Raw genomic sequence first — 12,982 nt, 5'->3', positions numbered from 1 at the left:
TACTAAATATGGATAAAGAAAATTTTCTGATCAGTAAATATTTGAAGTCTGTGTAAGCTTTTTAAAATCCAACTACCTTTTCTGTAACACAAAAGAGACATGAACTGCTGTAGAACACCATTTCTTTTTATATAAGATTGTTAATATTTCTGTAATTTAATCATGACTTTACTTCATTTTCTTAACCTATACATTTGAAAATTTTATGTAATCATGTTGGTTTTGAACATTTTGACAGTTTTTAGTTTGCATGATTTTCGGGAAGTTTCAGTTGATCATTTAATGCAGATTTTTTTCTCAAGTTGTAGTAAGACTACAGATATCTTTTATTGGGAATAGACAAGATAGCCCAGTTAGGAAAGGGATCTAAATTCAGGCAGTGCAATCAAAGACAGCCACAGTTTCTGCTTATGGAGTCCCACATGAAAACCCAGTTACACAACAGTTATATATGTGCACAGGGTCTATGTCTGTCCCATGCATGCTCTCTGATTGGTGGTTCAGTCTCGGTGAGCTCTTATGGGCCCAGGTTAGTTGATTCTGTAGTTTTTCTTCATCTTCCACAGGATTCCCTAAGCTCTACTTAGGGACTGTTTGGCTGTGGGTCTTTGCATCAGGTGCTGCGTGAAGTCTCTGTGATGACAATTATGCTAAGTTCCTGCAAGTATAGCAGAATATCATAATGGTGTCAAGGATGGGTTCCCTCTCATGCCATTGATTGGCCCTTTCTTCAGATTCTGGTCCATGTTTTACTCCTGCACAATTTGTAGGCAGAACAAATTGTGGGTCTAAGGTTTTGTGGTTGGGTTATTGTCCCAATCCCTCCATTGGAATTTTGGCCTGGTTACAGGAGATGTCAAGCCTATTTTTAAGGAAGAAAAAAAATACAGAAAGAATAAAATAAATGATGATATATAAGAAAATACTGTTATAGCTATTGCTTGTTTTTCTTCTGTCTCTGCTTTGTAATGGTGGAAAAGGGAATATACCTAACCTACTTTGCTGTCAATTCTCATTTCAGCAGAGAAAGGATGAGCATCATTTATCTTGACCATCATCTCTGCCAGTACTGACCTGAGTTAATAAACATGTTATACTTTTTCAGAATATTTCTGTCTCTGCCTCTGTCTCTGTCTCTGTTGTCTCTTTAAACAAAATTCCAAATTCCGAATTCCAGCCATGCCTGTTGCTTCCAGCTGCAACAGTTCAAATATTTGAGCATTTGGCCCCCATTTTGCTCTACTTATGATCTGTTTTCCATGTCTTACTCACTCTCACATCTGTACTCTGCATCACATCACCCTCCCAAGATATTGACTATGTATGCTACATGTTTTCTGACATTCTTTAAAAATATTTACTTAATTTATAATATATAACTAACATCCTGTTTTTATCAGTAAATTTTCAGGATATTGTATGTCAGATATTACTGAGCCCCCCTTTGTTCAAGCCTCATTGGTAAGTATTCCAAATCTCTGTTATTTTGGTGTGAATGATAGTTTAATTTGCTCACTACAATGCAAGCTACTGTAACTGATTTTTATCCGATTTGTTATCTAAAATTATGCCTGATAGATGGTAAATATGTAACAAATATTTGTTGTACATTGTTCTAATTTTTCATGTTTAGATCCTTCTAAATAAACTACAAGTCAGTTGAGTGCAGACCCTTGTCTTATTAATTTAGAAACTCTCTAAGATACTCAAACAGAAATACATGATTAATAATGCATGTTCAAGTTGTTTGCTTAAAGTAATCTGAAATGATTTCATAATGTTTTGGAAATGTATTTCATTAGCATAAAGTATATAAACTAAAGAAACGTTACTGAGTTTTCAAACCTCGTTACTCTTTCAAGTATGATTTTCAGATGCTCTGACCTGAATTTTTAGAAATACTACAAGAAGGATTAGGAGGATCTATCTGAAGATGAGAGATGAAGAATCCTTACAGGACATTACTCAAATCGATATTAAGATGCCTTGATCAACATCTCATACTCAAAAACACAGTTTGTAGTAGGAGACACAAGGTGTTGAAACTAAGAGGAAAATAATTCTGTTTTTTCTTCTATTTATTTTGGGTTAACTAGCTTTGTGAAAATGTATGGGTTAATTAAAATCCCTACTTAGTGAGTGGACTTATTATCCAGTATTCTGAGCCATAATGTGACAACAGTATAAATTGTTCTTGATAAAATGCAATACCAGACAGCACAAGCCATGCAAAGGGTATCTTAGTATTAACCTGATTTAGTAGGTATGTGAGTAGCTGTGTCTTTATTTAAAGTTTCCTCATTTGTAAATGGGGATAATGATGTAGACCTCTTCACAAGATCACTGTGTCACTTAACTAATTAATACTGTAATTATAAAGCACTTAGAAAATATAATGCACTGTACAAATGCCAAGTGTTGTTATTGAAATCACTTGAGCACTCAACTCATCTAGATTTACTACTTTAGCATGGCAAATAATTCTAAACAGTAAAAAGCTCCAACTATACATACTAATTTGATCCAATCTAAGCATTTATTATGTACTGTAAATATGCCTTGTTAAAATACGCATTTTTGCTATAAGGTCACCATTAAAATCATCATCCCAAGATTGAATTGAGTTGCCTCATGTCTGCATAAAATGAATTATGTTTTGGCTTTCTGTACATGATAATTTATATTGCATATATTTTACAAATAATTCCTCAGTGGAGTTATTTGTTTGTTTGACTAAATGTTGACTGCCATAGGTTCTCTAATATTAATTGTTCAATAAAAATACAAAGGAAAATTAGTATATTATCTTCTTATCTCCATATTGGATGATTTGGAAAAAGCCAATATATGTTTAACTGCTATGCTATTATTTTAACCTAATACTCATTAGGGGACCACTTCTGGAAAGGAAATACCCTAGAGTGGAAGATAGAAGTTTACTGTCTGCTTTAGATCACTTGGTTTTGGCAATTAGAGCAGCATTTTCTATATGGGTTCGATCTGCATGTCCTAGTATGACACAGAGTTGACAAGACACTAGAAAATTGGATACAACCCATCAAAATAGTATATCAATAGATGAAACAATAATTAAACTCCACATAAAGAGATTCTGTGGTGCCTTCTTTGTGTTTGAGCAAATCAACAACATAAAAAGCAAAAGTAGTTAGAGATAACATCACTTTACCAACTGCAGTCTAAATCTAAATCCTTTGATTAGCCATTTAATGCCTTCTCAAAGGTATAAGATACTTAGTCAGTAGGATCGATACGGAAACCATTTTTTACCAGCATTCAAGGTATAGTTGTTGTCACTTAGTATGCAATACATACCACCATACAAAATATTACTCAACCTATTGTAAGGGTACTGCTTCTTCTAGAGACTTCATATCATGCAACATAGCTGCAAATACCATCATTGCTGCTACAACAACTATTACTAGACATATAGCAAGAAATGACTCAACATTTCACCATTTTAGTTACAAGTATTACAGAAAATGTGAAACTGCTAATTTTGCTACATTTTCTAGGACAGATTAGATAAATGTTCATATAATTTTCCATTGAAAACTACAGAGGCAGAGAAATGAAATCATCTACACATCTACTGATGATTAATTTTAGCAAAACTCTCCAGTTGTACAAATGGTCACCTAATGGAAATGGCCATGTCCTTCAGCTAATACAGTAGACTCAGTAAGTGAGGCAACAGAGCATATGCTGAAGAGCAAACTTCAAGGACTGAGCCTCTGCCATGTGTGTTTCCCTACGTGCTGGCCCATCAGGCATACTCTAATCTGAATCATCACAGTGAATGAAAGCTAAAACCATTACCATTTTGATGTACGAATAAAATGTATTTTTAAGATTAAAAGGTAACATAATAGACAGTGTATTACAGAGGCAAATCATATTTTAGGGAAATAAGTTATGGTTTCTTAGCAATAGAGTTAGTAATTGATGGAATTCTCCTAAAAAGTATTCCACAGGCATTGTGGAAATTAAACCTTTAAATATACATTTTCATGTTTCTCTATCAAAAACACTCCTATAATCTTGTGATCTCTTTTCAGAAAGAAGAGTAATAAAACCTGACAAGGCCAAACTTGATTCCATAAAACATGGAAACTATTGATATATTCTTTAAAATAATTTTACAACTTAATTTCAACAGTGGCAGCATCATCTTTGATGTTAATTCAGTCTTGAAATAACTGAATTTTAGTTTTCTACTTAACTCTTTTAAAATCTAAGTCAATATATCAATAGTCTAGAAATCTTTAACTGATGTAGAAGACACTCTAGTTAAAACTTTAAGTTGAAAGAAGAAAATATGAAACTACTTCTATTTTTCAGAACTTGTTATTTCCATGATGTTCGTGTACCTTTAATAATAAGTAATATTCAAGGTATTTAAAGAGTAGTCATAATGACTTCTACTCTTTAATAAATATAAAACTGTCATATCTAATTTGTTTTATGATGGTCTATTTTTTTATCTTTTATTTTTAAAAATTATCTTTGTTTTTTACAGTCTAGTAATTATCCTCCTCCTTATCTGTCCTTCTACAATTCCTAATTTCATTCCTCTTCCTCATCTACAAGGGAATGTCCCCAATCACCTATCTCACCCCACCCCACTCCACTCTTAACCCACCTTCACTCCAAACCACCATACCTCACCCCACCTTGCCATGCCTCCGCACTCCCTGGGGCCTCATGTTTCTCAAAGGTTAGGAACATCTTCTCTCATTAAGGTCAGTTCAAGCAGTCCTCTGTTGTATAAGTGTTGGGGGCTTTGGATCAGCTAGTGTATGCTGCCTGGTTGGTGGCTCAGTGTCTGAGAGATCTGGGGGTCCAGGTTAGATGAGACTTTTGGTCTTCTTATGGGGTCATCCTTCTCCTCAACTTCTTTCAGCCTTTCTGTAATTCAACCACAGGAGTCCTCTGTTATTTGCTACCCTACAGTAATATCTTGAGTGAAAAAATTACCATGTCTTTTAGAAAATCAGAATTTTTCCTGAATCACTTTAGCCAGCCTATAGCTAATGTTGGGTATGCTTGGAGCTAGCAGCCTATTTTACCACTCGGTCCATTATTTCAAGGATTAAAACACGGTAATAAATACAATCATTAGGCCAGCTCTTAGTGCCTAGAAGTGTGGCTTAGGACTTTCAGACCACAGAGAATCTCCAGATTCTAGAATCTAGGCTGATGTTGTACATTGTACACTGTCTATCTCATTTAAATGTCTTAGCTTACTACCTGGATGCCCATGTCCCTACCTCATCTTATCCTAAGTGTCTTACTATAGACTGTATACCATATGTTTTATTTAGTTTCCCAGCTCAATACGAGGAGGAGGCTGAAGATAGAGCCTCCACACACATTTAACCTCTAGTCTCTTAGAACAAACTTTCACTTAATCGCATTGTCCGACATGACTGTTCCAGCTGCCATGGGTAGGAAGTGTGCTCCTTCCTGCCCTGACAAAAGACATTTACCATGTTGCTTATAGAGTCTGTCATTGGAGTCATCTCAGGCACCATCCAAAGCTGTCATGGCCAAAACAAAGCTTTCCCAAGTCCTTGCAGATCAGCCATAAATGAAGCAGCAGCAGCCACATAAGTACTGGTGGTCACCCAGGTTGTAATCAAATATTGCTGAGTTTTGGCCATAGGTTTAACCTTTCGAAGTTTCAGTAGCTCCATTGGAGACTCTTTGCTCTAAACATTTTTAAAAATTCTTCACACTGAAGATTGCTTGATGACTGAGTTTGAGCTCTTTGGATTTGGGACTAAATTTGCAGTTTGCCCCCTACTCAAAGGACTGTCAGTAGCATTAGCAATACCTTTCACTGACTAACCACAGGGAGGACTATACAGCAACAGTAGTAGTTTCAATCTGTAATCTATCTCTATCTGACATAAACTGATTCCCTTCCCCCAGGTCCACTTCCTAGAAATGACTACAACAGCTGAATGCAGAAGAGTCAGATAGCTGTCAATCAAACAATTAAAGAACTTAAGGAAAGTTTAATAGTTTAAATAAGCAAAGCAGTAAAAAGTGCTTGAAAACAGTAATTAAACCTGATAGGGTCCTGCAAGATGGATCAGTGGGTAATAGGACCTGGTGCCAAGTCTCACAACCTGTGTTTGTGCTCCAAGAGCCATAAGGTATAAACAGAACTGAAAAGTGACATTTGTTTGATAACCTCCACAGGCATATATACATATCATACGCACGCACGCACACACACACACACACACACACACACTCTCACACACACGTAATAATAATTAATGAATCATGAATTTCAAAGAGAACAAGGAGGGGTATATGGAAGGACTTAGAGAGAGGAAAGGAAAGAAGAAATAATGTTGTATCATTATCGTAAAAATAAAATAATTTAGAAAGAAAGGAGATATTAGTGTAATGGTTTCTCTGTTTTACATTGACTCAGTACACAGATCAAGTACTGAACAGAACTTTGATTTTTTTTCTAAAAGTACACCAGAAGCCTGTGCATATCATGGAAGGAATGTTAACATATCCTTGGGCAAACAACTTTTAGACTGCTAACACGGCCTAATACTACTTAAAATGCAACCAGCTTTTAAATTCATGCTTTTCCTCGGGCACATTCTTTGTAAAAGGAGACATGGCTGCCTTCTGAGTAGTGTAAGCTGTGATTTTCTTTCCTTTTCCTCAGTGAAGGTTTAAGCTGTAAACACCTCTGTCTCTTTTCTTAGTTTTATTTCTGTGATAGCTCCTAGATCCCAGTTGTCAGTTTTTATGCAGACATCAGTAGGAATGTCAGAATTATTGAGCCACACCAAACTAGAGCAGGCATCACGATAATAAGTGAGCTAAATGATCCTGATGACTAACTTTCCCCTCATCTTGGCCTAAAATTTAGTCTTCTAAACACTTTTAGACATTTATACTGTTTAAATTGAGTTCCCTGGGGTAAAGAGAAGATAGCAGTAGTCTTCAGATTAACAAAAGTAACTGCTATCTGCATTATTTCCAGAATGTTAATTTAATAGAAGATGGTCAAATCTTCTAGAACTCCCACATGTTATTAATATGGAGACTTTAAAAAAAGTTTCAGAGATACAGCTACCATGAGTTAAAGGGGAAAATCAACATCTAAGCTCATATCCTGCATCACTGATGTTTAACTTTTACCCCTACATCAATTTTTTCTATACTTCTAGTTTAGTTAAGAATATTTTATGTCCAATATTCTGTATCTATGAACATTAATGTAATCTATTCTGTGAGTTATCTTATAGATAATCTATACTGGGTGTAAAATGGGCAATAATTTAATCCCTTTGTAAAGATTTAATTGATTTAAAAATTATGTAGTATTTCTTCACTTTGCATTGCACCACACATTGGACTATGGGTTACATATAATTCCAGAGAGCATGGAAAATATAAAACTTTAAATGCAGTCTTAGGTATTAATGATAAATAGTTATTAAATATAAGAAAATATATTATCAAATTGAGGGTATATTACAGTAGAGGAAAAATACTTAGAGAAAAGGCAGAAAAGGGTAGAATTGGAACCAAGATTAAGAACCAGCTAGTAAATAAACCAATCAAACTTTAGTAGAATCTTTATCAATAAGTTGCTGAGCAAGGCAAGCAGAAGAAAGTAGCAAATGCCATAGCTTTGGTTGGTTTATGAATATAAGATACCTAAAATGCAAAGACATTAAGAAAACATTAATCTCAATAAATGCAAAATATTTGCAAATATCAGTAAGAACATTTGATGCAGTATTTATGGAGCTGAAACAGCACACTCTAAAACTTGAGTAGAATAGACAACTGGGAAAGTGTCCTGAGGCCCATTGAATTCACAAAATGTTTCTATACTTATACAGTTTGACTTCGTTCCTTCCCCCTCTCTTTTCCCTACAAAATGAGGTTCTTGATTTTGCCCAAACCCCTTTCCCCTTCCCTTCTCCTTCCTCCTCGTTTTCTTCCCTCTCTCTGCCTCAAGTTGCAAAACTTGAGGTTGACAAGACTAGGGAGATTTAGAGTGAAAACGCATGCGGAGAAAAGCTGGAGTCAGGAAGGGGCATGCACTCCGCAGCACTCAGCAGCAGCGGCAGCCAGGAAACTCAGCATGTTTGTAATTCACATGAACTAGGAAATGGATAGCTAATCTTTGTGGGATCTGTAGGTGAGCAGTCTCAGGCTGTAGTCACTGAGAATGAGGAAGCTTATTTTGGCACTTGCTGTAAACACTGTTAATGTCTGTACTTGGACCAGAGGAAGGTTTTGCATTCCCCTGACCATAAACTCAGGAATATCTTGCCATGAATATTAGGTATTGGTGTTTTTATTTCTCTGTGATAGTGTCTACAACACACATTTGCTTAGGACTTCGCCCATATCCTACAACTCTTCATCCTTCTTCACTTCTTTCTTCTTTCTCCAATTCCCATGTAATCACTTCCAATGCAGAAAATTTTATTTTAAAAAAAAAAAAAGACTACTGAAGGTTGTGGATAGGCTTGGTGCTCTTTGTATTTTGATGCTAATTCCGCTTCCCAAAGAAGAGCTGCCTGGGACAAGGAGTGATTCACTACTCAGGTGACTTCCTGTGAACCTTCCCCTAATGAATAAAGATTTTTAGTAACCAAACTCTGGACTAGGAGTAGGTGGGAGTTCTGAGTTGGAGAAGGGGAAGAGGAGCCCCAGGAAAAGGTGTCTTGCTTTTGGACTGGGAGAGCTTAGAGGACAATGTGTAGCTGTCAAGAGGCCCCTGGTTTAGATTGCAGATTCTCCAGGATCTGCCATCAGAGGAGTTATATTTAGGATAGCTTACAAAATTAGGATGCTAGTTGTTGCGCCAGTAATTGAGTTACCTTTTGATTCTGAACTAAATTTGTGTGGCATTTTTCTTAACACTGTGATTACACTGGGTTCCAAAGGAAAAGGTATGGCAGCAAAGCATGGGTTTGCAAGAAGTGCACCCCAAAAGGCCATGAGAATTTGGAAGCATGGGGCTGTGGAGGCAGCGGCCAGCCAGTAGGAACTTAGACAGCTGGATGGAGAGATTTCGGAACTTCAGGTCAGGGGGTCTCCACCAGATGAGGATAGGCTTGACCAGCTTGCTGGTGTCTGGTTAGCCAGCCCACCTGTGCACTGCTGGCATAGCGTGGATTGCTTTTAAATATTTCAATCAACAACTGAAATAGAAGATGCATACTGTTCTGAATCTTTTAGTTCATTGTATGTGATTGTGGTGGTTTGAATGTTTGGTCCACATAGACTCATGTGATTGAATGCTTGGTCCACGAATAATGTAAGTAGTAGGAGGTATTATCTTGCTGGGATAAGTATGGCCCTGTTAGAGAAGACAGAGATGGGCTTTGAGGATTCTTAAGTTCAGGCTTTGCCCAGTGTGTAGAATTCTGGCTCCTTCTGGCTGCCTTTAGATCAAAGTGTAGAATTTTCAGCTCCTCCAGAACCTTGTCCATTTGGACGTTTCTGCCATGCTTCCTGCAGTGGTGATAGTGGCCTGATCCTCTGAAACTGTAACCCTGCCCCAATTAAATGTTGTCCTTATAAGAGTGTCTCTTCATAGCAATGGAAACCCTAAATAAGACAGTGTGTAAGTATTTTGTCTGTATGTCTTGCATGTCTGATGCCTGTGGAGGCTAGAAGAGGGGGAAGAATTCCCTTGGACTGGAGTTACAAATGGTTGTGAGATGCCATGTAGAATTAACTCTCTGGAATAGCATTCAGCTCCCTTAACCACTGACTCATCTGTCCAGCAAAGGATGTTTAATTTTCTAGGCATAGAACCAAGAGTAATTTTTGCTTTACATCAAATACTCAATTATAATCTTCACAAAATATGATTTTACAGTTATAAAAATCAACTATTGAGGAAATTGATGAGTGAGAATGAGAGAGAGAGAAAAGTATAAATTTACTAATATGACTATGTAAACAAATATCCAGTTTTTGATACATTGATCAGTCTGTCTAGGTATAGCTGCCTAGAATATGACACTTGACCAATAGTAAGAGGTAGCAATGAGGTGTCTGACTGTAGAGCCATTCAGTGCTCAGTGTCTTGATATCTGAGAAACTGGTGGGGTTTTGGCTTGAAATTCCCAGAACATCTCAGTTTAACATGAGAGTATTTAAGAAATGCAAGAGATCTTGCTTTTTAAAAATTATTTGCATAGTATTAAAACTGAAATTATTCTGACATGTTTTCTACTAATATGTATGTAATAAAATATTCTTGAAGTATGGAGAGTCAATTAAGCATTGCATACATCTATTTGTTCAGGGGATCCCCTATATAACTGTTAAACAGTTTCTTTATAAACTATAAGGAGAAAAATAAGTATTAAATATACATCACACACCTGTCCTCCTGGTACCTATATAAATATGGGGAAGTATATATCTGTATTGCACTGAAGGAAACATTATTTATGTTCACTATTGGAAGTAAACTTGAAGTGGCCCATTGAATAGGGCTCTGAATATCAAGTTAATGACTGTTGAACTGGAACTGTGTTAAAAAACCTAAACAAATGTAAGAACATTCATGAGAAACAATACTTACAAAATATATTGTACAATATTAAAAAGAACAGTTATGAATTATAAATGTTAAGCCTGAAAATCTTATTTAGAAAAAAATAGTTCTTTAAACAAGACACTGTAAGAACAAACATTAGTAAATCCATTCTGCAGAGTACCAAAGGTTATGAAGCTTTGCTGGTAGAGCGTGTGAATTCCTTAAATGAGAAGCCTATATTCAAGATTACTGGCAGTCTATAAGAAAAGGGAGCTTTATTCTCAGAAGACAGAAACCCCAGAGGAACATGGTTTCGGGCCATTTGAACATTCCAGAATTCAAGGTCTTAACTATTTTCTGAAGAAAATATTGCTAAACTGAATTAAATAAATGATTACTGTATCGATTTTTCTTTCCTTTGATTCTAATAATCACCATGGATATAGAACTAAAGTCTACTAGTTGTTATTTCTAAAATATGTGAATGGCCAAGGAAGAAATTCAATAGGTAGAGTACTTGCTTCCCAGGACCTGAGGTTTTTATCCCTAGGACACTCAGATGTTTTGGTTTATGCTTGCAGTCCCAGTGCTGGAGGAAGCAGAGACAGGTAAGTTTAGAGCATTCATTTGCCAGTTAATATAGGTGAAATTGTTATATCTAGATTCAAAGAAAAACCCTTTCCCAATGATTAAAGTGTAAAAAATTATCTGATGTTAAGCTCTATATCCTGTATGTGCACACACATGAGGTACATTTGTGTGCACACACATATTTGAGGGTCATATTGGTCAATTTGAAAACTTACTCTTTAAATAATAAGAGAAAACAATCATTAATTCTGAGCTACTACCACTAAATATTTTGATGGAATTTAATTTTAAAACACATAAACATCATTAAAGGAAAGTTCCTGCCATAAACACTGGAACGTTCCCTTAATGCTGTCTTATTGCTTTGGCACATGAAGGTGGCACTTCAAGCCAAGTTTAAAAGACCAAATTCACTCAAAATCCCACACACTGTCTCAAGTTATAACTTTAACATCAATCTTGTATTTAGGAGCTTTTTATACTCCATAAAACAAAATCTCCTACAATTTAGATACTCAAAAGTTTGTCTTATTGGGGGTACTTTAGACATGTCCACCAAAATAAATAACAAAATTACTCTATGAAAAAAAATCATACATAAATAAATCCACTTCTCATGTGATAGTAACAAACTTATATTCTGAAGGACATTTAGGGAACTCAAAACTAAAAGACGAAAAGTCAAAAAAATGAGTCCTAGCCCTTGTAAGAGGTGACAAGCCATGAAGGGTTACAACCATGGCAGCAAAGCACTGGACTTTCAACTTACATGTTTAGAAATGAAGCATACATAGATAGCTATGGAAAGAAGCATTACTAACAAAATATCACTTTCAATTCCTAATTATTGGTCATCAAAGGTTAATAGGCTCTTCTATCAAAAAACAAAAATAAAAAAGGCTCCCTTCTATCAAAAATACTTGCAACTGAGCAACATGAAGTTTGTCACAGTGACTAGCCTTAGAAAACCTGCTATAGGATTTGTGTCCTCATTGGGTACAGTTGAGGAGATTTGGGAAACATAGGTTTGTTCTAGTTTAGCTGTTTTCATGTTTTCATGAAGGTGAATGGCCAGATATGATTGTAGGCTAGTTACACATTAAATGCATAAACTGTTTATCAAAGGCCTTCAGTTGATTCTTTTATTTCATTGAAATTTCAGGGGGAGATGTGTATGTTTGCTGTATAAAATCAAACAATATAATCATTAATATAAAAAGATAATTCTTTGTTGTTCTCTATATGGAAAAACAAGTTACTGTTCTAGAAAGTAAATAAAAAGCTAAGATTTAATAATATCATAATTTCTAGAACATCATAATTTGAACAGAAATTAGTACTTATAATTTCAATTATTTACTTTCAAGAATTATTGAAACTATTCAACAGATTATGCATCTGACTTTAAGAAATTTAGGTCTTTTCTAATATTAAATTTACCTTAACCTAAATTAGCAGGAGCTAATGATGTGGTTATAGTGGACTTCAATGGGGTGAAACACCAAAACAATTGAGTTATAAAATTAAAATGAGACTTCCGGTTTGGGCCCGTGCATAGAGCAGGTCACAGGCGGCAGCTCCATACCCAACCCCGGAAAACCGAGAAAAACAGGGACTCCCAGGAGCTTGAACTCACGCAGCATCCCAGGTAAGGAAAAAGCAGCACTCACCCCAAACAGGGAGCAACCAGGACCCACTGGGACTCAGGAATTCGCTCCTGGCCCTGAGCAGGCTCCATTCGGTCTGGGCCCAAGCACTTGCGGATCCCGGGAGGCAGCTCTGCACCCAATCTCGCAGAATCCAGAGGAAGCGGGGCTC

This window comes from Grammomys surdaster, unplaced genomic scaffold (assembly GCF_004785775.1).
Source record: "Grammomys surdaster isolate TR1022 unplaced genomic scaffold, NIH_TR_1.0 126391, whole genome shotgun sequence".
Lineage (NCBI taxonomy): Eukaryota > Metazoa > Chordata > Mammalia > Rodentia > Muridae > Grammomys > Grammomys surdaster.
Note: the sequence above shows the minus strand (reverse complement) of the source record.